We start from the raw sequence: 24,073 nt of genomic DNA on the forward strand, positions 1-24,073 counted from the left end.
CTGGCTTACCACCGAGGTCATGCGCAATTGTAAATGTTAAATGCGTGCGTAATTTGACTGACTTGTACATTATTGTTTTGATATTAGGCGCGGGAAGTTAAATAGTCTCCTTCAATTTCAACTTCAACATGAATGAAGAGACTAATTTCGACATAAGTGTAGTTTGCCTGGTTGAAAGCAAACCAATTTTATTTGATAAAACCCTGGCAGGGTTCAAAAATGAAGAAGCCAAGATAAATGCGTGGCAGGCGATCGTTAATGCCTTGTGCGAACAAGGATTTCACATCAACTGAAAGTATTGTGTAAATGAATAGAGAATTACCTTGCAAGGCGTCATACATTTTAATTCAGTGTTTCACAATATTTTTATGCCAGTTTTCCTTAATGGCGCCAAAACGACATATTTTCATTTAGTGTTGTTTACATTTTTTAGTTATATAGTTACGATTTTTATAGCATTTTAGAACTACAGATTGAAAGTTCCTGTGCAGAAAAAAGTTTTAAATACGTAAAGCCCGGGCTACATTCGCAATAGCACGCAAACAGCACAGACGCACAGAAGTTCAACATACACTATTAGATATGAGCTGCCACATTGGCAAATAGCACGCGCACAGAAAAATAGCACAGGATCGGCGCAAAGAAAGTTCGTTAACTTTTAACTTTTAGGTTATTTTCTGTGCGCGAACCTGGTGGTAGCCAATCAGCAAACAGTTTAAGTACTACTCTAGTGGGCTTATAAAACAACAATTGTCACGAAAGTATTGGTGCTGTTCTCACGAAAGTATTGGTGCTGTTGACTTGAGTACCTAGTTTGTTATTGTTTTCAAACACACGATAACATAAAAATGGAAGGTACATTTGATAGCTTTATGATAGCTGTAATAGAAAGTAGAAATATTTTGTATGACAGGGGATACGCAGGATACAAAAAAATGAAGAAGCTAAATTAAATGCTTGGAAGTCCGTGTATGAATGTTTTATAGAAGCCGGATTTGAAATAAACAGTGATATGTATTTTTGAATGCTCATTGTGTTTTGTATGTAAACATTGAAGTACTTAAAATATTTATGGGTTTAACGAAAACCGTACCACAATAACAACACACGAATCTAAACAAACGTCACTTATGCCAACTTCAGTGATCAAAATTGTTAACGGAAGTTATACATTTAAAAAACTTTTTTGAATGCTTCCGGTATTCTTGTGTGTTGTGTTGTGCGTGAATGTAGCATCAAGCTCTGTGCTATCTCTATGCGTGTGTGCTATCTGTGTGTTGTTTGCGTGCTATTGCGAATGTAGCCCGGCCTTTAACATGCCATACAATGTAAAGGTCTGTAACATTGTACCCTTTAGAAGGACACTCTAATGTTAGAAGTGTACGATTGTTCAGAGACCTGGAGGGAAATTGTGATTTTTGCTACCTTAAACCAAATTCTTTTCCTTTTCATCGATCCTCACATAGCGCGTGCAACACAATTAAACACATATATCAGCTTTTCTTCCTCTGACAAGGCTACCAATACATGTACACAATTTTTCCTTCGCTGCACTTCCTTTAATTTTCGTAAATATTTTGTATAAACTTCCGATTTCTCTGTGCGTGCGTTATTTAATTGTATGTTGAAGTTCTGTGCTGTGCGTGTGCCCTGTGCGAGTGCATGTGCTATTTTCTGTGCTAAATCATTTGTAGGCTAGCCTTTAATAGGTACTATAAAAGTTTCCTCGGCTTTGTGAACTTTAGTTCGCGTCATCCGTCACAGATGGCAGCACCGTGGTTACATATTTCATTTGTTTTATTCCATTTTAAAATTTCCTATAATACATTTTAGCCAACATAATAAATTAAAGTACCTTTTTTTTTTTTTTAGTTATCCCGCATATTACATTGCATCACGACTTGTTTGTGGTTCATAACCTGAATTTACTTAACCTATAATACGAATGTATTTACAAAACGTGGCAAAATATAAAACAAAAGACACATTCTCGATTTAAATCGGCAAAGATTTTGTCCTGCCAAACTATTATGGAAAATTATGTATTCCCGCTGTACTCACCCCGTTGATTACCAGTGTTGTACTGCCCAGTTTCAACCTTCGGCAATGACACAGCTCTTTCTTTAGACTGTACAGGACGAGCAACTTTGCGGCGACGAAAGCAGCACGTCGCTTTCTACCAACACAACGACTTACTCTTGCGCGCCGCGCCGTCTGCAGTGTTACCACTCTAATCCCGAGCAGTGGGGAAAGCCTACTGATACTGACCCCCAACCCCAATCAGTCCCTGAACGTATCCAAAGTTCGTCGCTCGCCCGGGTGCGAACACAATGGGTGTAATCCCCCCCCCCACCCATGTTTACTTCTTCAATTTTACCCATAGCCTCGACTAAAATCAAAATTCTTACTGTTTACAGAAAGAGTTCCAATATTTGGAAGACCCAAAAGACAGTTACTAAATAGAAAATGTTTTTAAAAGAAATCCTGTATAAGTTTTATCTATCGAAATTAAAATTTTCCAAGTCGAATTTTATCATATCGAAAATAATATCATATTTTTTGGACAGTCAAATTTTTTTTAAGAATTGCCATTTTTATTAGGTACTACTAGGTGTTTTTATTGAAGTACAAATGTTTATTTGTTGCTGAGTTGCAGTGTTTTGTTTATAAGCTCCCGTGCTGAAAGGCGAATTAATGAGATTTTATAATTAATATCTCGGCAGCTTTTCACAACACAGATGTGCATTTAAACTTTGAGATTTGACGTCGTTCCTCCTATGATAGTAAAAGCCCGGTCTCCACCCCGCCAGTACCAGTCCCCGCTGGCGGAAGGCACCCTTGTATCACGTCCTCACGAGTCAAGTTAGTGATTGTGTCCGCAACTAAGTAAGTGCTCTGTGCCATGTGTTGGGCACCTGTATGAGTACCAGTGTATTTCATTCCCGTAAGAATTTATGTAAACTCATAATATTCACAAAAGAAAGTGCGTGGTTAAGTATGCGTGTGATCACTTAATAGTTAAGAATACCTGGTTTGACGAACGTCTTGATATATTTTGTGGCCCCAGGCCAGATTTAATACGTAGTATATATCATTTAAATGTATTTACTAATATATAAAGAGTCGGGCTCCAGGAAACGGAGTAGCCCACAAGCGACGAACAGTCTCTCGTTTGACTGGTGTTTATCAAATAGAACAAAATAAAATACCATATTGATAAAACACACATATTTAGACCTTCTGTCAGTCGTCATCCACGTGGGTAATTTAAAAAAGTAAATTGTAACATGTTTAGATGTTAAATTTTACGTAAAGCATTTATTAGTGCTTTATGGATGTGGCGCGCGAGAGCGCTGTACCTCCCCTCTGACGGCAGTCTTATGGAGTTCGCGGAACAAGGCGGGCGTGACCGTCACTCGTGGAAGCTGCAACGCTTACATCACTGAGTTCTGCGTGCCGGTAAATCTTATTAGTAGTATAGGATAGCCGGAACTGGCACACGGCTTCTGGCTGAGGATTGAAGATTGTTTCATTGTGACGTCACGGCGGCCATCTTGGAGGAGTGTAACGGGACATAGCGTAACGGGACAAGTTTGACCTTGACCTTTGACCCTCAAAATTCGCCAAAATTGGGCAAAAATTGCCCAAAATTCCTCAAAATTCGTCAAAATTTACATTTCTGTGAAAAAAATTCCGCCAAAACTTCTCAAAAAATTCCACAATCCAAAAATTAGAATTTCAAAAAATCCTCAAAAGTCGTTTTGCCCTAGAAAGAACCCAAATTCCTAAAAGAGGCTTAAGCATCCTTGTCTACAGCCTCCGATAAGCCTCTGACGTCATCTAGGATTATGACCGCCATCTTGGATGGTTGTGACCTTGACCTTGACCCCGGCGGCCATTTTGGATCCGCCATCTTGGATCCGCCATTTTGGATGACGTAATTGTGTATTCTCGAAAATTCCGGTGATGTGATTGCCGCCATATTGGATGATGACGTCACCGGTGCAATTTTCGTTACGGCCGCCATCTTTAACTTTTTTATTTATTATCCCATTTTAATGAAATTTTTTTTAAAAATTATAAAAAAATTCAAATAATAAAATTTTAATAAAAAATATTTAAAAAAAAAACTTTTACGACACGGAGTTCGGAGTCCTCGGTTCGAACCCGGTGAGGGCAAAAAAAAATGGCGACCGATCCTTCCCTCACAGTGACTGCTGGCATACTGACTCCCACCACTTTTTTCATAGCATATATATCATCCGGCAGTATGACGTCATGTACGCCATCTTGAAATTTGGACGCCATCTTGAAAATCTTTATTTATTATCCGATTTTAATGAAAAAAATTCCAAAATTCATCAAAAAATTAACGTATTTGAATTCTGTTTGATTATATCGATGTACGTCCTTGGTTCGATTCCCGGCGAGAGTAAACGGTCGATCCTTCCTCCATGAAAGCTACCTAGACTGATCTACCACCACCAGTACCAAGGTATATATCATCAACTGGTATGACATCATGTCCGCCATCTTGTCTTCATCCGCTGGAGACCACCATCTTGTTTTCGTCTGCTAGAGTGTGCCGATACCATGTAGTATAATTATCTGGTCACTATACTTGTGTCCTCAACTGTTGACATTGAACATTGACCTTGAACTTTGACCTTGACCTTGAAATTTGACCTTGACCTTGAAATTTGACTTTGTCCTGGAAATTTGACTTTGTCCTTGTCGACCATCATGGATCCGACATTTTATGTTCAGTACATGCTACCAGAGGATACCACCTGCTGGAGTACGCCATCTTGTGTGTGTGTGTACTTGTATTATAGAGTACATTTCCATCTGGATAATTTTATTCTAACCCGCTACAGTGCAGTAATCATTTATTACCGAGGTGCCCCCGCCATCTTGAAATTTGACCGCCATCTTGAAATCATGTAATAATGTAGCTAGAAAAGCGGGAAAAAATCCAAAATTCATTAAATAAATCACTCATTAACTTACATATCGATTCGATCCGCTCCAGTCCTTGGTTCGATCCTCGATCGATGCAAAACATTTAATTTTATGAAAAAAAAGTAATAATTCCAATAAACCATGTTCAACATTCTTAAAGAGACTTTAAATCATCTACTACCATCATCCTATCAGACATCAAGACCACCATATTGGAAATTCGTAATTGTAATGCTAGAGATTCGGGAAAAAGTTCAAAACTCATTAAATAAATTTGTAATCTATATACTGATTGATAAGATCGACTAAGGTCCTTGACACGATCCTGGACGAAGCTAAAATAAATTTAATTAAAATACCAGAAAAGTGTAAGGTTCGAGGAATAAAACACCTAAAAGTCTTTTACAAACATAATATTTATTACACAATTTCTATCCTACTACAGAATCACTTGCGAAAGCCAGCAATCTTATAAACATTTAGCCCTGCATAGACGTACAACGACTACTTCTTAGCTCCAAATGGCTCCAAATGCTCCAAACGGCCTCCAAATGGCTCCAAAAGCTCCAACAGCCTCCAAATGCTTAACACAGTTCCAAATGGCTCCAAATGCTCCAAACGGCCTCCAAATGCTTGACAGCTCCAAATGTTTCCAGCAGCTCCAAATGCTCCAAATGCTTGACAGCTCCAAATGCTTCAAAAGGCTCCAAATGCTTGACAGCTCCAAATGCTTCAAAAGGCTCCAAATGCTCCAAATGCTCCAAACGGCCTCCAAATGGCTCCAACAGCTCCAACAGCCTCCAAATGCTTGACAGCTCCAAATGTTTCCAGCAGCTCCAAATGCTCCAAATTCTTGACAGCTCCAAATGCTTCAAAAGGCTCCAAATGCTCCAAATGACTCCAAAAGGCTCCAAATGCTCCAACAGCCCCAAAAAAAAGGCTCCAAATGCTCCAACAGCCTCCAATGCATAACACAGCTCCAAATGGCTCCAACAGCCTCCAAATGCTTAACACAGCTCTAAATGGCTCCAAATGCTCCAAACGGCCTCCAAATGCTTGACAGCTCCAAATGTCTCCAGCAGCTCCAAATGCTCCAACAGCTCCAAAAAAAGGCTCCAAATGCTCCAACAGCCTCCAAATGCTTAACACAGCTCCAAATGGCTCCAAATGCTTGACAGCTCCAAATGCATAACACAGCTCCAAATGGCTCCAAATGGCTCCAACAGCTCCAAAAGACTCCAAATGCTTCAAAAGGCTCCAATTGCTCCAAGAGCTCCATCTTCAATTGGTTCCAACTGATTCCTATTACTTTTATCGAACTTGGCATGATTACTAACATGTCTTTATCAGTATACATTTTGACTGGCAGTGGTAACGTTTTTTACACCTTTAAGTTATAAGTTTTATTTAGAAATCAGATTTCGATAAATGATAGCTTCCATCTGGAAAGAAAATATATTAATTTATCTTCAAGTTTATACACATACATTTAATTTAATCCATTATTGTATGTAGCCAGCTTCCCTCAGTTCTTTGAGTATGAAGGATATTTCTTTAATGTTTGAATAGTTTCCTGCACAAAGCGATCCATGTAGTAGTCGTAGCCTGTTAACCAATATGTTAGGATCTTCCCATGAGGTATAATCAATCTCTTCTGCTGCCTTCATCATCCTTGCATGTTTATAATAAATATTATCTCTGGTGTCTATCGTTTTAACACCAACCACAAGGTCACTTTCGTCATCTTGCCAGTGATTATCACAAGCTTGATCAGGATAATTTATTTTATTACGTCGTTTCCATCGTTTTGGTCTCAAACCACCGTCACAGTCTTCGCTCTTGCATGCTTTTGGTGCTTCAGTACAGTACTCAATCATGTCAGCCTCAGATGTGTCACCACAATCTTCAATCATGCCAGCTTCTGATGTGTCACCACAGTCTTCAATCATGTCAGCACCACAAACTTGATCAGGATAATTTATTTTATTACGTCGTTTCCATCGTTTTGGTCTCAGACTGCCATCACAGTCTTCGATCTTGCCTGCTTTAGGTGTTTCAGTACAGTACTCAATCATGTCAGCCTCAGATGTGTCACCACAGTCTTCAATCATGCCAGCCTCAGATGATTCATCAAAGTCTTCGACCTTGTAAGCTTCAGGTGGTTCTCCATCTTTCACATTTTCATGGAGACGACTAGATATTGGAGTAAATATATTTTCATTTCTAATGTGGTTACAACCTCCTTCGTTTGTTTTAAATTTTAAATTATTATCTTGATCTAGATCAGTAATTTTAGCATTAGCTTTTTCGCCTTCGTTCCTCAACCGCGATGTTGTAGCCCAGTCTTCGTTATCTTTATTCATCTTAATTGTACAGGTCTTGTAATGTCTATCCAAGTAATATCTTCTACCAAAGGATTTCTGACACTGACTGCAATGAAATGGTTTTTGACAAGGACCCAAATTACACTCACTTCTCTCATGTCGTTTAGCATTCTTTCTCAAGGTAAACACCTTGCTACAGTATCTACAGTGATGACGTTTTGATACAGCAACAAATCCCGTTTCAGGATTCATATTAGTTATTGAGACTAATTCCAGATGCAAACTAAGAGTTTTAAGTTAGATATATTACTTAAATAGAATTTTTTAATTATTTCATCAGCGAGAATTAATTTATCTCATTCAAAGGTACTTGTTGCAAGTAGTTCTGCTTTTCAACAACAGATGTCGCCACATGTTACTTGCAGGTAAATAATATTTAGTTCTTTTATGCGGGATGCGGGATGCTCACTAACGATCGCAAAAGAAGGATGGCTTCGCTAGACTCCAAGGAGAAGGAAGTTCGTCCATCCTTTTAGTGCTTCTTAGATTTCTCAGAGATTATTTGACTGAGTAATGATATTTTTTTTTTTTTTTAAATTTCCACCTGATAAAAATATTACAAGTGCTGATTTATTGGCAGAATTTCAATAATGAAATGCAACCTTGAATAAAAAATGACATGACTCATTAAGTAAAAAATTCTTCATGCAGAGATCAATTCCTCATCAGTAACCAGAAGCACTCGGAGAAAACCATCAGATGTCTAGTCAGGAATAATCAGAAGCACCCAGAGAAAACCATCAAAATATTGTCAAGAATAATCAGGAGCACACGGAGAAAACTACCATAATATTGTCAAGAATAAACGGGAGCACACGGAGAAATCCACCATAATATTGACAAGAATAATCAGGAGCACACGGAGAAAACCACCGCAAGTTTTCTTTGATATCATAAAATTTCAGGGAAAAAAATAATAAAAAATAAAAATAAATTAATAAAAAATTAAAAAAAAATAAAATAAAAAAATACATAAAATTCTGGCTTGTACTAGAACTCTATCTTTGTTCAACAATGAGAAGTTCACAAGCTAGCAGAATATATAAATACATTATAAATACATAAATATATTCTGCTAGCTTGTGAACTTATATTTACTCCAATATCTAGTCGTCTCCATGAAAATGTGAAAGATGGAGAACCACCTGAAGCTTACAAGGTCGAAGACTTTGATGAATCATCTGAGGCTGGCATGATTGAAGACTGTGGTGACACATCTGAGGCTGACATGATTGAGTACTGTACTGAAACACCTAAAGCAGGCAAGATCGAAGACTGTGATGGCAGTCTGAGACCAAAACGATGGAAACGACGTAATAAAATAAATTATCCTGATCAAGTTTGTGGTGCTGACATGATTGAAGACTGTGGTGACACATCAGAAGCTGGCATGATTGAAGATTGTGGTGACACATCTGAGGCTGACATGATTGAGTACTGTACTGAAGCACCAAAAGCATGCAAGAGCGAAGACTGTGACGGTGGTTTGAGACCAAAACGATGGAAACGACGTAATAAAATAAATTATCCTGATCAAGCTTGTGATAATCACTGGCAAGATGACGAAAGTGACCTTGTGGTTGGTGTTAAAACGATAGACACCAGAGATAATATTTATTATAAACATGCAAGGATGATGAAGGCAGCAGAAGAGATTGATTATACCTCATGGGAAGATCCTAACATATTGGTTAACAGGCTACGACTACTACATGGATCGCTTTGTGCAGGAAACTATTCAAACATTAAAGAAATATCCTTCATACTCAAAGAACTGAGGGAAGCTGGCTACATACAATAATGGATTAAATTAAATGTATGTGTATAAACTTGAAGATAAATTAATATATTTTCTTTCCAGATGGAAGCTATCATTTATCGAAATCTGATTTCTAAATAAAACTTATAACTTAAAGGTGTAAAAAACGTTACCACTGCCAGTCAAAATGTATACTGATAAAGACATGTTAGTAATCATGCCAAGTTCGATAAAAGTAATAGGAATCAGTTGGAACCAATTGAAGATGGAGCTCTTGGAGCAATTGGAGCCTTTTGAAGCATTTGGAGTCTTTTGGAGCTGTTGGAGCCATTTGGAGCCATTTGGAGCTGTGTTATGCATTTGGAGCTGTCAAGCATTTGGAGCCATTTGGAGCTGTGTTAAGCATTTGGAGGCTGTTGGAGCATTTGGAGCCTTTTTTTGGAGCTGTTGGAGCATTTGGAGCTGCTGGAGACATTTGGAGCTGTCAAGCATTTGGAGGCCGTTTGGAGCATTTGGAGCCATTTAGAGCTGTGTTAAGCATTTGGAGGCTGTTGGAGCCATTTGGAGCTGTGTTATGCATTGGAGGCTGTTGGAGCATTTGGAGCCTTTTTTTTGGGGCTGTTGGAGCATTTGGAGCCTTTTGGAGTCATTTGGAGCATTTGGAGCCTTTTGAAGCATTTGGAGCTGTCAAGAATTTGGAGCATTTGGAGCTGCTGGAAACATTTGGAGCTGTCAAGCATTTGGAGGCTGTTGGAGCTGTTGGAGCCATTTGGAGGCCGTTTGGAGCATTTGGAGCATTTGGAGCCTTTTGAAGCATTTGGAGCTGTCAAGCATTTGGAGCCTTTTGAAGCATTTGGAGCTGTCAAGCATTTGGAGCATTTGGAGCTGCTGGAAACATTTGGAGCTGTCAAGCATTTGGAGGCCGTTTGGAGCATTTGGAGCCATTTGGAACTGTGTTAAGCATTTGGAGGCTGTTGGAGCTTTTGGAGCCATTTGGAGGCCGTTTGGAGCATTTGGAGCCATTTGGAGCTAAGAAGTAGTCGTTGTACGTCTATGCAGGGCTAAATGTTTATAAGATTGCTGGCTTTCGCAAGTGATTCTGTAGTAGGATAGAAATTGTGTAATAAATATTATGTTTGTAAAAGACTTTTAGGTGTTTTATTCCTCGAACCTTACACTTTTCTGGTATTTTAATTAAATTTATTTTAGCTTCGTCCAGGATCGTGTCAAGGACCTTAGTCGATCTTATCAATCAGTATATAGATTACAAATTTATTTAATGAGTTTTGAACTTTTTCCCGAATCTCTAGCATTACAATTACGAATTTCCAATATGGTGGTCTTGATGTCTGATAGGATGATGGTAGTAGATGATTTAAAGTCTCTTTAAGAATGTTGAACATGGTTTATTGGAATTATTACTTTTTTTTCATAAAATTAAATGTTTTGCATCGATCGAGGATCGAACCAAGGACTGGAGCGGATCGAATCGATATGTAAGTTAATGAGTGATTTATTTAATGAATTTTGGATTTTTTCCCGCTTTTCTAGCTACATTATTACATGATTTCAAGATGGCGGTCAAATTTCAAGATGGCGGGGGCACCTCGGTAATAAATGATTACTGCACTGTAGCGGGTTAGAATAAAATTATCCAGATGGAAATGTACTCTATAATACAAGTACACACACACACAAGATGGCGTACTCCAGCAGGTGGTATCCTCTGGTAGCATGTACTGAACATAAAATGTCGGATCCATGATGGTCGACAAGGACAAAGTCAAATTTCCAGGACAAAGTCAAATTTCAAGGTCAAGGTCAAATTTCAAGGTCAAGGTCAAAGTTCAAGGTCAATGTTCAATGTCAACAGTTGAGGACACAAGTATAGTGACCAGATAATTATACTACATGGTATCGGCACACTCTAGCAGACGAAAACAAGATGGTGGTCTCCAGCGGATGAAGACAAGATGGCGGACATGATGTCATACCAGTTGATGATATATACCTTGGTACTGGTGGTGGTAGATCAGTCTAGGTAGCTTTCATGGAGGAAGGATCGACCGTTTACTCTCGCCGGGAATCGAACCAAGGACGTACATCGATATAATCAAACAGAATTCAAATACGTTAATTTTTTGATGAATTTTGGAATTTTTTTCATTAAAATCGGATAATAAATAAAGATTTTCAAGATGGCGTCCAAATTTCAAGATGGCGTACATGACGTCATACTGCCGGATGATATATATGCTATGAAAAAAGTGGTGGGAGTCAGTATGCCAGCAGTCACTGTGAGGGAAGGATCGGTCGCCATTTTTTTTTGCCCTCACCGGGTTCGAACCGAGGACTCCGAACTCCGTGTCGTAAAAGTTTATTTTTTAAATATTTTTTATTAAAATTTTATTATTTGAATTTTTTATAATTTTTAAAAAAAATTTCATTAAAATGGGATAATAAATAAAAAAGTTAAAGATGGCGGCCGTAACGAAAATTGCACCGGTGACGTCATCATCCAATATGGCGGCAATCACATCACCGGAATTTTCGAGAACACACAATTACGTCATCCAAAATGGCGGATCCAAGATGGCGGATCCAAAATGGCCGCCGGGGTCAAGGTCAAGGTCACAACCATCCAAGATGGCGGTCATAATCCTAGATGACGTCAGAGGCTTATCGGAGGCTGTAGACAAGGATGCTTAAGCCTCTTTTAGGAATTTGGGTTCTTTCTAGGGCAAAACGACTTTTGAGGATTTTTTGAAATTCTAATTTTTGGATTGTGGAATTTTTTGAGAAGTTTTGGCGGAATTTTTTTCACAGAAATGTAAATTTTGACGAATTTTGAGGAATTTTGGGCAATTTTTGCCCAATTTTGGCGAATTTTGAGGGTCAAAGGTCAAGGTCAAACTTGTCCCGTTACGCTATGTCCCGTTACACTCCTCCAAGATGGCCGCCGTGACGTCACAATGTAAACAATCTTCAATCCTCAGCCAGAAGCCGTGTGCCAGTTCCGGCTATCGTATACTACTCTTATTAATCAACCGAAACCTTCGGTACTTAATTCACCACGAATACCTGGACCAGTTTGCGGTGCAGGGTGTGACCCTCCCACCGAATGGCATCGCATAATTCGCCGTGAGCAAGTAAAAAATAAATGTAAAACAGCAAAGTCAAGTTTCCGTTATTCTGTCCGAGACAACGCTGTCAGTCCCTGAGACATTCCATCAACAAGAAATGTCGCTGGTCGAACCCCCTTACCCTCCCCACCCCAAAAAAATTGCATTTTCCTTTGTTACGTTACTCGGTCTCTGAGATACTGGGCACGTAATATATAACACTTGTCAGATTTAAACATATCAGAGATACGATCATAGATTGGGGTGATTTAAATCGTAGTATTTCTTTGCAATGCAAAATATTTTCAGTGTGTCAATTGTTTATGCAAATAAGTATCTTTTTGCATAAAAAAATTATTAGTGTTGTAATCGTCTCGTCACTTCTGTCATGGCAAGAGTGAGTATCCAAAGGGAAAGTGTAATTATATGTTTATATAGAAACCACTGAGAAAATAAGCAATCTCTTTATCAAAATTAGTAGGTATATGTTTTACAAGTTCGTTTTATAAATTTTTATATTCTTTAAACAATAAACGGTGCAGAGTAATACAAATATTAATTTTAGAGGAAATTTAACTATATACCTTATTTAAATAAACTTTATGAATAGGTACCTATATAAGTATTAAGAATTAAGACTTCCACAAAACGAAATAATTTAAATCTGCTGACTTCAGTAAATTAATGACTTTCTATAAAATATATTCAATATATTGCTCAAACAATCTACAAATTGTGTTTTAAACAAATATATAATATATAATAATATATAAAGTCATATTATATTAATTACGTTTCGCATTATTACATATAAAACATATAGTCTAACGTGTGCGGATACAATTAGGTATTAATTTTTAAAGAATTTTAAATAGGTGGGCAGTATGTTATTAAAAATCCTTGTAAAATACCAGATTCAAGCCAGAGTTAAGTTTTTTTATTTTAAGTCTTTTTCATTTTTAACGGAGACGCTAGAAATTTAGTGGATCTATTTAATTGAAAACATTTATTTATTATGAATATTAGTGATATAAATTGCGTATTTATATAAGAGAGGCTCCCGTATACATATATGTATAGCAATTAGAAATATAATGTATTTAATGATTAGAATAAATATTATGCACATTTACTGATTAAAATTTATATCGATTATTTTACTAAATTAAATAAATAAATAAATAATTTTATAGTTTATATGAATGTTTAATACCGAATATTAATTTAATTCATTTTAATTCAGTGTCTTAAATAAAGAAATGCTATAATATCCATGATGGGATGAAAGTTGTACTATATATATATATATATAAACATACATGTACACACACATATATATTATTTTTTTGCAAAACTCCGTGACCCGGAGAAAACCCCGGATGGTCTCCAGTAGTGTGTAATAGCCGGTCCGGAAACAGGATGCAGGATGTGGTGGTGGTGTCGGCGTCCGAGATCTGGGTTCTGGGTGTGGATTGGGATTGCCGGTGTCCGCCATCTTGAATTGTGACGTCACGGCGGCCATCTTGGATGAGCGTAACGGGACGTAACGTAACGGGACATAACATAACGGGACAAGCAGATCACTGCAGCCATCTTGGATCCGCCATCTGTAAATCGAGCGCCCCACTCATGATGAAATGTTCGTCTCTGTAGCCATATTGATTTTTTTCTGTTCCGCTGCAGGCCGCCATCTTGGATACCGTCGACTTTGTTTCTGTTGTTTGTTCCTAGATAGCGCCGGCGTCGCTCTTGATTTTTTTCTGTTCCACTGGAGGCCGCCATCTTGGATACCGTCGATTTTGTTTCTGTTGTTTGTTCCTAGATAGCGCCAGCATCGCTCTTGATTTTTTTTGTTCCGCCGCAGGCCGCCATCTTGGATACCGTCGACTTTGTTTCTGTCGTTTGTTCCTAGAGAGCGCCAGCGTCGCTCTGTCTCATCACATAAGGTCGATGTTCCATTACCTACCATAGTTATTAAGAACCTTATCGACATTTTAAATTTTATTTTTTATGAAAAATATATTGGAAACGCTGTGATTCGAACCATCGCAGCTCTGATCTCTAGGTTGGAAAACATACGCCTTTAACCGCTCAGCCATCGAGACATTTACCAGACCGAAGATTAAATAAGGTATATATAAAAATAACATGCATATTTGGACTTGTAATTTTTTTTAATTTAAAGTAATAATAGCACCACCTGTTCGAGACAGACCCACCATCATGTCATTTGGCCGCCATCTTTAAAATCCGTAATTTTTATGCTAGAGATGCGGGAAAAAGTTCAAAATTTATTAAATAAATTGACAATAAACATAATGTTTGATTATATCGATGTACTTCCTTGGTTCGATTCCCGGCGAGAGTAAACGGTCGATCCTTCCTCCATGAAAGCTACCTAGACTGATCTACCACCAGCAGTACCAAGGTATATATCATCAACAGGTATGACATCATGTCCGCCATCTTGTCTATATCCGCTGGAGACCACCATCTTGTTTTTGATCTGCTAGAGTGTGCCGATCCCATGTAGTATAATTATCTGGTCACCATACTTTTGTCCTCAACTGTTGACATTGAACATTGACCTTGAAATTTGACCTTGACCTTGAAATTTGACCTTGACCTTGAAAATTGACCCTAACCTTGAAATTTGACCTTGACCTTAGCCTTTGGCCTTGACCTTGAAATTTGACCTTGACCTTGAAATTTGACCTTGAAATTGAAATTTGACCTTGGCCTTGAAATTTGACCTTGACCTTGAAATTTGACCTTGACCTTGAAATTTGACCTTGACCTTGAAATTTGACCTTGACCTTGAAATTTGACCTTCACCTTGAAATTTGACCTTGACCTTGAAATTTGACTTTGACCTTGAAATTTTACTTTGTCCTTGTCGACCATCATGGACCCGACATTTAATGTTCAGTACATGCTACCAGGAGCGACCAACTGCTGGAGTACGTCATCTTGTGTGTGTACTCATATTATAGAGTACATTTACATCTGGTTAATTTTATTTTAACCTGCTACAGTGCAGTAATCATTTATTACCGAGGTGCCCCCCGCCATCTTGAAATTCGGACGCCATCTTGAAATCATGTAATAATGTAGCTAGAAAAGCGGGAAAAAATCCAAAATTCATCAAAAAAATCACTCATTAACTTACAAATCGAATCGGTGGATCCCTGTCCACGGTTCGATTCTTGACCAGAGACAGTTGTAACTAATTATTAAATAAATGTTAGGTTCTGTTTTCCATTACCTTTCGCGGAGTTTATTAATCATTCACTCTACGAAAATCAACTCAAGTCAATATACCGGACCAACGAATTAAATCAGTGCCGATTAGCCTATTATGAAAGTCTAATTTTTCAATAATCTGAATAACATATAAGCCGTTCATGTACAAAGCCACACATATAGATCAATTGCCTTCAGTCCATGAGACCGAGTCATGTCATTATCAGACGTATAGGCTAGTCATTTCAGGACCACATGACCTTCGTAATCCATCGTGACATTTTTATACATTCTAAAGGACCAAGTAACCTCGTAAAATATTTTAGTAACACCAAGAGGTGATAAACTAGTAAATATTCAATCACTACATTTTGTACTACGCGCAATCAACAAAAAAGGAAGCACCAACAACGAAAAGACAGCACCACCAACGAAAAGACAACACATTTGGAAGCACCGACAACGAAAAGGCAGCACATTTGGAAGCACCGTCATCGAAAAGGCAGCACATTTGGAAGCACCGACAACGTAAAGGCAGCACATTTGGAAGCACCGACAACGAAAAGGCAGCACATTTGGAAGCACCGACAACGAAAAGGCAGCACATTTGGAAGCACCGACAACGAAAAGGCAGCACATTTGGAAGCACCGACAACAAAAAGGCAGCACATTTGGAAGCACCGACAACGAAAAGGCAGCACATTTGGAAGCACCGACAACGAAAAGGCAGCACATTTGGAAGCACCGACAACGAAAAGGCAGCACATTTGGAAGCACCGACAACGAAAAGGCAGCACATTAGGAAGCACCGACTACGAAAAGGCAGCACATTTGGAAGCACCGTCATCGAAAAGGCAGCACATTTGGAAGCACCGACAACGAAAAGGCAGCACATTTGGAAGCACCGACAACGAAAAGGCAGCACATTTGGAAGCACCGACAACTAAAAGGCAGCACATTTGGAAGCACCGACTACGAAAAGGCAGCACATTTGGAAGCACCGACAACGAAAAGGCAGCACATTTGGAAGCACCGTCATCGAAAAGGCAGCACATTTGGAAGCACCGACAACGAAAAGGCAGCACATTTGGAAGCACCGACAACGAAAAGGCAGCACATTTGGAAGCACCGACAACGAAAAGGCAGCACATTTGGAAGCACCGACTACGAAAAGGCAGCACATTTGGAAGCACCGTCATCGAAAAGGCAGCACATTTGGAAGCACCGACAACGAAAAGGCAGCACATTTGGAAGCACCGACAACGTAAAGGCAGCACATTTGGAAGCACCGACAACGAAAAGGCAGCACATTTGGAAGCACCGACAACGAAAAGGCAGCACATTTGGAAGCACCGACAACGAAAAGGCAGCACATTTGGAAGCACCGACAACAAAAAGGCAGCACATTTGGAAGCACCGACAACGAAAAGGCAGCACATTTGGAAGCACCGACAACGAAAAGGCAGCACATTTGGAAGCACCGACTACGAAAAGGCAGCTCATTTAGAAGCACCGACTACGAAAAGGCAGCACATTTGGAAGCACCGACAACGAAAAGGCAGCACTTTTGGAAGCACCGACAACGAAAAGGCAGCACATTTGGAAGCACCGACAACGAAAAGGCAGCACATTTGGAAGCACCGACAACGAAAAGGCAGCACATTTGGAAGCACCGACAACGAAAAGGCAGCACATTGGAAGCACCGACAACGAAAAAACAGCACATTTGGAAGCACCGCCAACGAAAAGGCAGCACATTTTGGATGCATCATCGAATAAGGAAGCACATTTGGAAGCTCCATCAACTAAAAAAGGCAAAAAGGAAGCACAAGTTACGAGATCTAAGTGTTAGTAAGAAATCATAATACAAGAAATAAAAACATTACATTCTTATAATTTAAATTATTTATTTTATTGCTTTACATTATACAAATGCAAGTAAAACAAGTCAATATTGTATGTAGCCAACATTCCTCAGTTCCTTGAGTATGAAGGATATTTCTTTGATGCACGAATAGTTTCCTGCACAAAGCGAACCATGTAGTAGTCTTAGCCGGTCAACCAATATGTTTGGATCTTTCCATGATGTGTAATCATTCTCTTCTACCACCATCTTCCTTGCGCCTTTATAAAAAATATTAAGATCTCTGGTGTCTTCCGTTTTACCACCAACCTCAGGGTAACTTTCATGTTTGAGACGGTGATCATCACAAGCTTGATCAGATTTATTTAATATATCACGTCGTTTCCATCGTTTCGGTCTCAGGACACCGCCACATTCTTCGATCTTGGCAGCTTTAGGTGCTTTATCATAGTCTATGTATTTGTCAACAGCCTCAGAGTCACTGTAACAATCACCGTAGAAGGAATCGTCTTCACCCAATTTACCGTAATAATTCGATGTTGATGATGTTGAAGTGTCTTCATCGTCTTCGTGCTTCCTTTTTAGGAGTCCATCATTTTTACAAAGTAGGAAAGATCTACTTGAATTCGGCTGGAATATATTCTCACTTTTCACGTTAAGGATTCTTCCATTGTCTTCATTCTTCCGTAAATCATCAACCTTCTTCAATTTAAGTTCTTTGTCGAGATCGGAAGAGCCAAGAAAATTATTGACGTAATGCAGATCACTCTTCCTTAGGCTAGTAGATTCATCGTTGTCCTCTAGCTTGTACGCAGGCTTGGCGCTACAAGTTCTGCCATGTCTTTTTAGGCTCTCTCTCCGTGTAAACGACTTGCTACATCGAACACAACTTATAATATTGCGCAGTGAATTTTTAACACAGTCATTCTTCTCGTGTTGTCTTTTATTCTTTCTCAAGATAAACTCTTTACTGCAAAACTTACACCTATGTTCTTTCGAAACAGCGTCAGATCCCAAATCGGAATTCATATTAGTTACTGAGACTAATGCCAGATACCAATTGAGTGTTTTAAATTAGATTCAATACTTAAATAGAAATTTTTTCATATTTCATCAGTGAGAATTAATATATCTCATGCAAAAGTACTTTATGCATGTAGTTCTGCTTTTCAACAACAGATATCGCCACATGTTGCTTGCAGGTAAATAATATTTAGTTATTTTATGCGGGATGCGGGATGCTCACTAACGATCGCAAAAGAAGGATGGCTTCGTTAGACTCCAAGGAAAAGGAAGTTCGTCTTGCATGTTGGTGCTCCACAGATGTCTCATGGCGTAATATTAATTTGACTGAGTAATGATATGTGTTAATTCCACCTGATAAAAATATTGCAAGTTTTGATTTAGTAGCAGAAATTATCGAATTAAATGTAACTCCAAATAAAATGACATGTCTCATTAGAACAAAAAAAAAATCCATGCAGAGAGCGGTTTCTCAGAATAGTCAGAAACACTTGAAGAAACCACAGGAATGATTGCAAGAACACGGGAAAAACCATCAAAATATTGTCAAGAATAATCAGGAGCACACTGAGAAAACCACTATAATATTAACAATAATAATCGGAAGCACACGGAGAAAACCATCATAATATTGGCAAGAATAATCAGGAGCACACGAAGAAAACCGCCACAAGTTTTCTTTGATATCATTAAAATACAAAAAAAAATTAATAAAAAATAAAAACGAAAAAAAATTCAAACATTCTGGCTTGTACTAGAACTCTATCTTTGCTCAACAATGAGAAGTTCACAAGCTAGCAGAATGTTTGAATTTTTTTTCGTTTTTATTTTTTATTTTTTTTTTGTATTTTAATGATATCAAAGAAAACTTGTGGCGGTTTTCTTCGTGTGCTCCTGATTATTCTTGCCAATATTATGATGGTTTTCTCCGTGTGCTTCCGATTATTATTGTTAATATTATAGTGGTTTTCTCAGTGTGCTCCTGATTATTCTTGACAATATTTTGATGGTTTTTCCCGTGTTCTTGCAATCATTCCTGTGGTTTCTTCAAGTGTTTCTGACTATTCTGAGAAACCGCTCTCTGCATGGATTTTTTTTTTTGTTCTAATGAGACATGTCATTTTATTTGGAGTTACATTTAATTCGATAATTTCTGCTACTAAATCAAAACTTGCAATATTTTTATCAGGTGGAATTAACACATATCATTACTCAGTCAAATTAATATTACGCCATGAGACATCTGTGGAGCACCAACATGCAAGACGAACTTCCTTTTCCTTGGAGTCTAACGAAGCCATCCTTCTTTTGCGATCGTTAGTGAGCATCCCGCATCCCGCATAAAATAACTAAATATTATTTACCTGCAAGCAACATGTGGCGATATCTGTTGTTGAAAAGCAGAACTACGTGCATAAAGTACTTTTGCATGAGATATATTAATTCTCACTGATGAAATATGAAAAAATTTCTATTTAAGTATTGAATCTAATTTAAAACACTCAATTGGTATCTGGCATTAGTCTCAGTAACTAATATGAATTCCGATTTGGGATCTGACGCTGTTTCGAAAGAACATAGGTGTAAGTTTTGCAGTAAAGAGTTTATCTTGAGAAAGAATAAAAGACAACACGAGAAGAATGACTGTGTTAAAAATTCACTGCGCAATATGATAAGTTGTGTTCGATGTAGCAAGTCGTTTACACGGAGAGAGAGCCTAAAAAGACATGGCAGAACTTGTAGCGCCAAGCCTGCGTACAAGCTAGAGGACAACGATGAATCTACTAGCCTAAGGAAGAGTGATCTGCATTACGACAATAATTTTCTTGGCTCTTCCGATCTCGACAAAGAACTTAAATTGAAGAAGGTTGATGATTTACGGAAGAATGAAGACAATGGAAGAATCCTTAACGTGAAAAGTGAGAATATATTCCAGCCGAATTCAAGTAGATCTTTCCTACTTTGTAAAAATGATGGACTCCTAAAAAGGAAGCACGAAGACGATGAAGACACTTCAACATCATCAACATCGAATTATTACGGTAAATTGGGTGAAGACGATTCCTTCTACGGTGATTGTTACAGTGACTCTGAGGCTGTTGACAAAGACATAGACTATGATAAAGCACCTAAAGCTGCCAAGATCGAAGAATGTGGCGGTGTCCTGAGACCGAAACGATGGAAACGACGTGATATATTAAATAAATCTGATCAAGCTTGTGATGATCACCGTCTCAAACATGAAAGTTACCCTGAGGTTGGTGGTAAAACGGAAGACACCAGAGATCATAATATTTATTATAAAGGCGCAAGGAAGATGGTGGTAGAAGAGAATGATTACACATCATGGAAAGATCCAAACATATTGGTTGACCGGCTAAGACTACTACATGGTTCGCTTTGTGCAGGAAACTATTCGTGCATCAAAGAAATATCCTTCATACTCAAGGAACTGAGGAATGTTGGCTACATACAATATTGACTTGTTTTACTTGCATTTGTATAATGTAAAGCAATAAAATAAATAATTTAAATTATAAGAATGTAATGTTTTTATTTCTTGTATTATGATTTCTTACTAACACTTAGATCTCGTAACTTGTGCTTCCTTTTTGCCTTTTTTAGTTGATGGAGCTTCCAAATGTGCTTCCTTATTCGATGATGCATCCAAAATGTGCTGCCTTTTCGATGACGGTGCTTCCAAATGTGCTGCCTTTTCGTAGTCGGTGCTTCCAAATGTGCTGCCTTTTCGTTGTCGGTGCTTCCAAATGTGCTGCCTTTTCGTTGTCGGTGCTTCCAAATGTGCTGCCTTTTCGTTGTCGGTGCTTCCAAATGTGCTGCCTTTTCGATGACGGTGCTTCCAAATGTGCTGCCTTTTCGTTGTCGGTGCTTCCAAATGTGCTGCCTTTTCGTAGTCGGTGCTTCCAAATGTGCTGCCTTTTAGTTGTCGGTGCTTCCAAATGTGCTGCCTTTTCGTTGTCGGTGCTTCCAAATGTGCTGCCTTTTCGTTGTCGGTGCTTCCAAATGTGCTGCCTTTTCGATGACGGTGCTTCCAAATGTGCTGCCTTTTCGTAGTCGGTGCTTCCAAATGTGCTGCCTTTTCGTTGTCGGTGCTTCCAAATGTGCTGCCTTTTCGTTGTCGGTGCTTCCAAATGTGCTGCCTTTACGTTGTCGGTGCTTCCAAATGTGCTGCCTTTTCGTTGTCGGTGCTTCCAAATGTGCTGCCTTTTCGATGACGGTGCTTCCAAATGTGCTGCCTTTTCGTAGTCGGTGCTTCCAAATGTGCTGCCTTTTCGTTGTCGGTGCTTCCAAATGTGCTGACTTTTCGTTGTCGGTGCTTCCAAATGTGCTGCCTTTTCGTTGTCGGTGCTTCCAAATGTGCTGCCTTTTCGATGACGGTGCTTCCAAATGTGCTGCCTTTTCGTTGTCGGTGCTTCCAAATGTGCTGCCTTTTCGTAGTCGGTGCTTCCAAATGTGCTGCCTTTTCGTTGTCGGTGCTTCCAAATGTGCTGCCTTTTCGTTGTCGGTGCTTCCAAATGTGCTGCCTTTTCGTTGTCGGTGCTTCCAAATGCGCTGCCTTTTCGATGACGGTGCTTCCTAATGTGCTGCCTTTTCGTAGTCGGTGCTTCCAAATGTGCTGCCTTTTCGTTGTCGGTGCTTCCAAATGTGCTGCCTTTTCGTTGTCGGTGCTTCCAAATGTGCTGCCTTTTCGTTGTCGGTGCTTCCAAATGTGCTGCCTTTTCGTTGTCGGTGCTTCCAAATGTGCTGCCTTTTCGTTGTCGGTGCTTCCAAATGTGCTGCCTTTTCGTTGTCGGTGCTTCCAAATGTGCTGCCTTTTCGTTGTCGGTGCTTCCAAATGTGCTGCCTTTTCGTTGTCGGTGCTTCCAAATGTGCTGCCTTTACGTTGTCGGTGCTTCCAAATGTGCTGCCTTTTCGATGACGGTGCTTCCAAATGTGCTGCCTTTTCGTTGTCGGTGCTTCCAAATGTGTTGTCTTTTCGTTGGTGGTGCTGTCTTTTCGTTGTTGGTGCTTCCTTTTTTGTTGATTGCGCGTAGTACAAAATGTAGTGATTGAATATTTACTAGTTTATCACCTCTTGGTGTTACTAAAATATTTTACGAGGTTACTTGGTCCTTTAGAATGTATAAAAATGTCACGATGGATTACGAAGGTCATGTGGTCCTGAAATGACTAGCCTATACGTCTGATAATGACATGACTCGGTCTCATGGACTGAAGGCAATTGATCTATATGTGTGGCTTTGTACATGAACAGCTTATATGTTATTCAGATTATTGAAAAATTAGACTTTCATAATAGGCTAATCGGCACTGATTTAATTCGTTGGTCTGGTATATTGACTTGAGTTGATTTTCGTAGAGTGAATGATTAATAAACTCCGCGAAAGGTAATGGAAAACAGAACCTAACATTTATTTAATAATTAGTTACAACTGTCTCTGGTCAAGAATCGAACCGTGGACAGGGATCCACCGATTCGATTTGTAAGTTAATGAGTGATTTTTTTGATGAATTTTGGATTTTTTCCCGCTTTTCTAGCTACATTATTACATGATTTCAAGATGGCGTCCGAATTTCAAGATGGCGGGGGGCACCTCGGTAATAAATGATTACTGCACTGTAGCAGGTTAAAATAAAATTAACCAGATGTAAATGTACTCTATAATATGAGTACACACACAAGATGACGTACTCCAGCAGTTGGTCGCTCCTGGTAGCATGTACTGAACATTAAATGTCGGGTCCATGATGGTCGACAAGGACAAAGTAAAATTTCAAGGTCAAGGTCAAATTTCAAGGTCAAGGTCAAATTTCAAGGTCAAGGTCAAATTTCAAGGTCAAATTTCAAGGTCAAGGTCAAATTTCAAGGTCAAGGTCAAATTTCAAGGTCAATGTCAAATGTCAAGGTCAAGGCCAAAGGCTAAGGTCAAGGTCAAATTTCAAGGTTAGGGTCAATTTTCATGGTCAAGGTCAAATTTCAAGGTCAAGGTCAAATTTCAAGGTCAATGTTCAATGTCAACAGTTGAGGACAAAAGTATGGTGACCAGATAATTATACTACATGGGATCGGCACACTCTAGCAGATGAAAAACAAGATGGTGGTCTCCAGCGGATATAGACAAGATGGCGGACATGATGTCATACCTGTTGATGATATATACCTTGGTACTGCTGGTGGTAGATCAGTCTAGGTAGCTTTCATGGAGGAAGGATCGACCGTTTACTCTCGCCGGGAATCGAACCAAGGATGTACATCGATATAATCAAACATTATGTTTATTGTCAATTTATTTAATAAATTTTGAACTTTTTCCCGCATCTCTAGCATAAAAATTACGGATTTTAAAGATGGCGGCCAAATGACAAGATGGTGGGTCTGTCTCGAACAGGTGGTGCTATTATTACTTTAAATTAAAAAAAATTACAAGTCCAAATATGCATGTTATTTTTATATATACCTTATTTAATCTTCGGTCTGGTAAATGTCTCGATGGCTGAGCGGTTAAAGGCGTATGTTTTCCAACCTAGAGATCAGAGCTGCGATGGTTCGAATCACAGCGTTTTCAATATATTTTTCATAAAAAATAAAATTTAAAATGTCGATAAGGTTCTTAATAACTATGGTAGGTAATGGAACATCGACCTTATGTGATGAGACAGAGCGACGCTGGCGCTCTCTAGGAACAAACGACAG

General features: G+C 38.8%; 2 protein-coding genes across 6 annotated transcripts in view; one reads left to right on the forward strand and one right to left on the reverse strand.

Moving 5' to 3' along the window:
- LOC134543174 (progestin and adipoQ receptor family member 4) overlaps window positions 1–24,073 on the forward strand; it is a 193,206-nt gene that overhangs the window by 91,962 nt on the left and 77,171 nt on the right. The gene's annotated exons all lie outside the window — the stretch shown is intronic.
- The window catches only part of LOC134543173 (UDP-glycosyltransferase UGT5-like), a 97,495-nt gene that overhangs the window by 33,487 nt on the left and 39,935 nt on the right, over window positions 1–24,073 (reverse strand). Inside the window, exon 1 of one of the 5 annotated variants that reach the window (XM_063388054.1) lies at window positions 2,062–2,198. The exons of the other annotated variants lie outside the window; for them this stretch is intronic. The gene's annotated coding sequence lies outside the window, so the exon portion shown is untranslated. Of the gene's footprint in view, window positions 1–2,061; window positions 2,199–24,073 lie in introns of those variants that run through there. 5 annotated transcript variants of the gene reach the window in all.

The sequence above is a fragment of the Bacillus rossius genome (assembly GCF_032445375.1).
Source record: "Bacillus rossius redtenbacheri isolate Brsri chromosome 9 unlocalized genomic scaffold, Brsri_v3 Brsri_v3_scf9_2, whole genome shotgun sequence".
NCBI lineage: Eukaryota > Metazoa > Arthropoda > Insecta > Phasmatodea > Bacillidae > Bacillus > Bacillus rossius.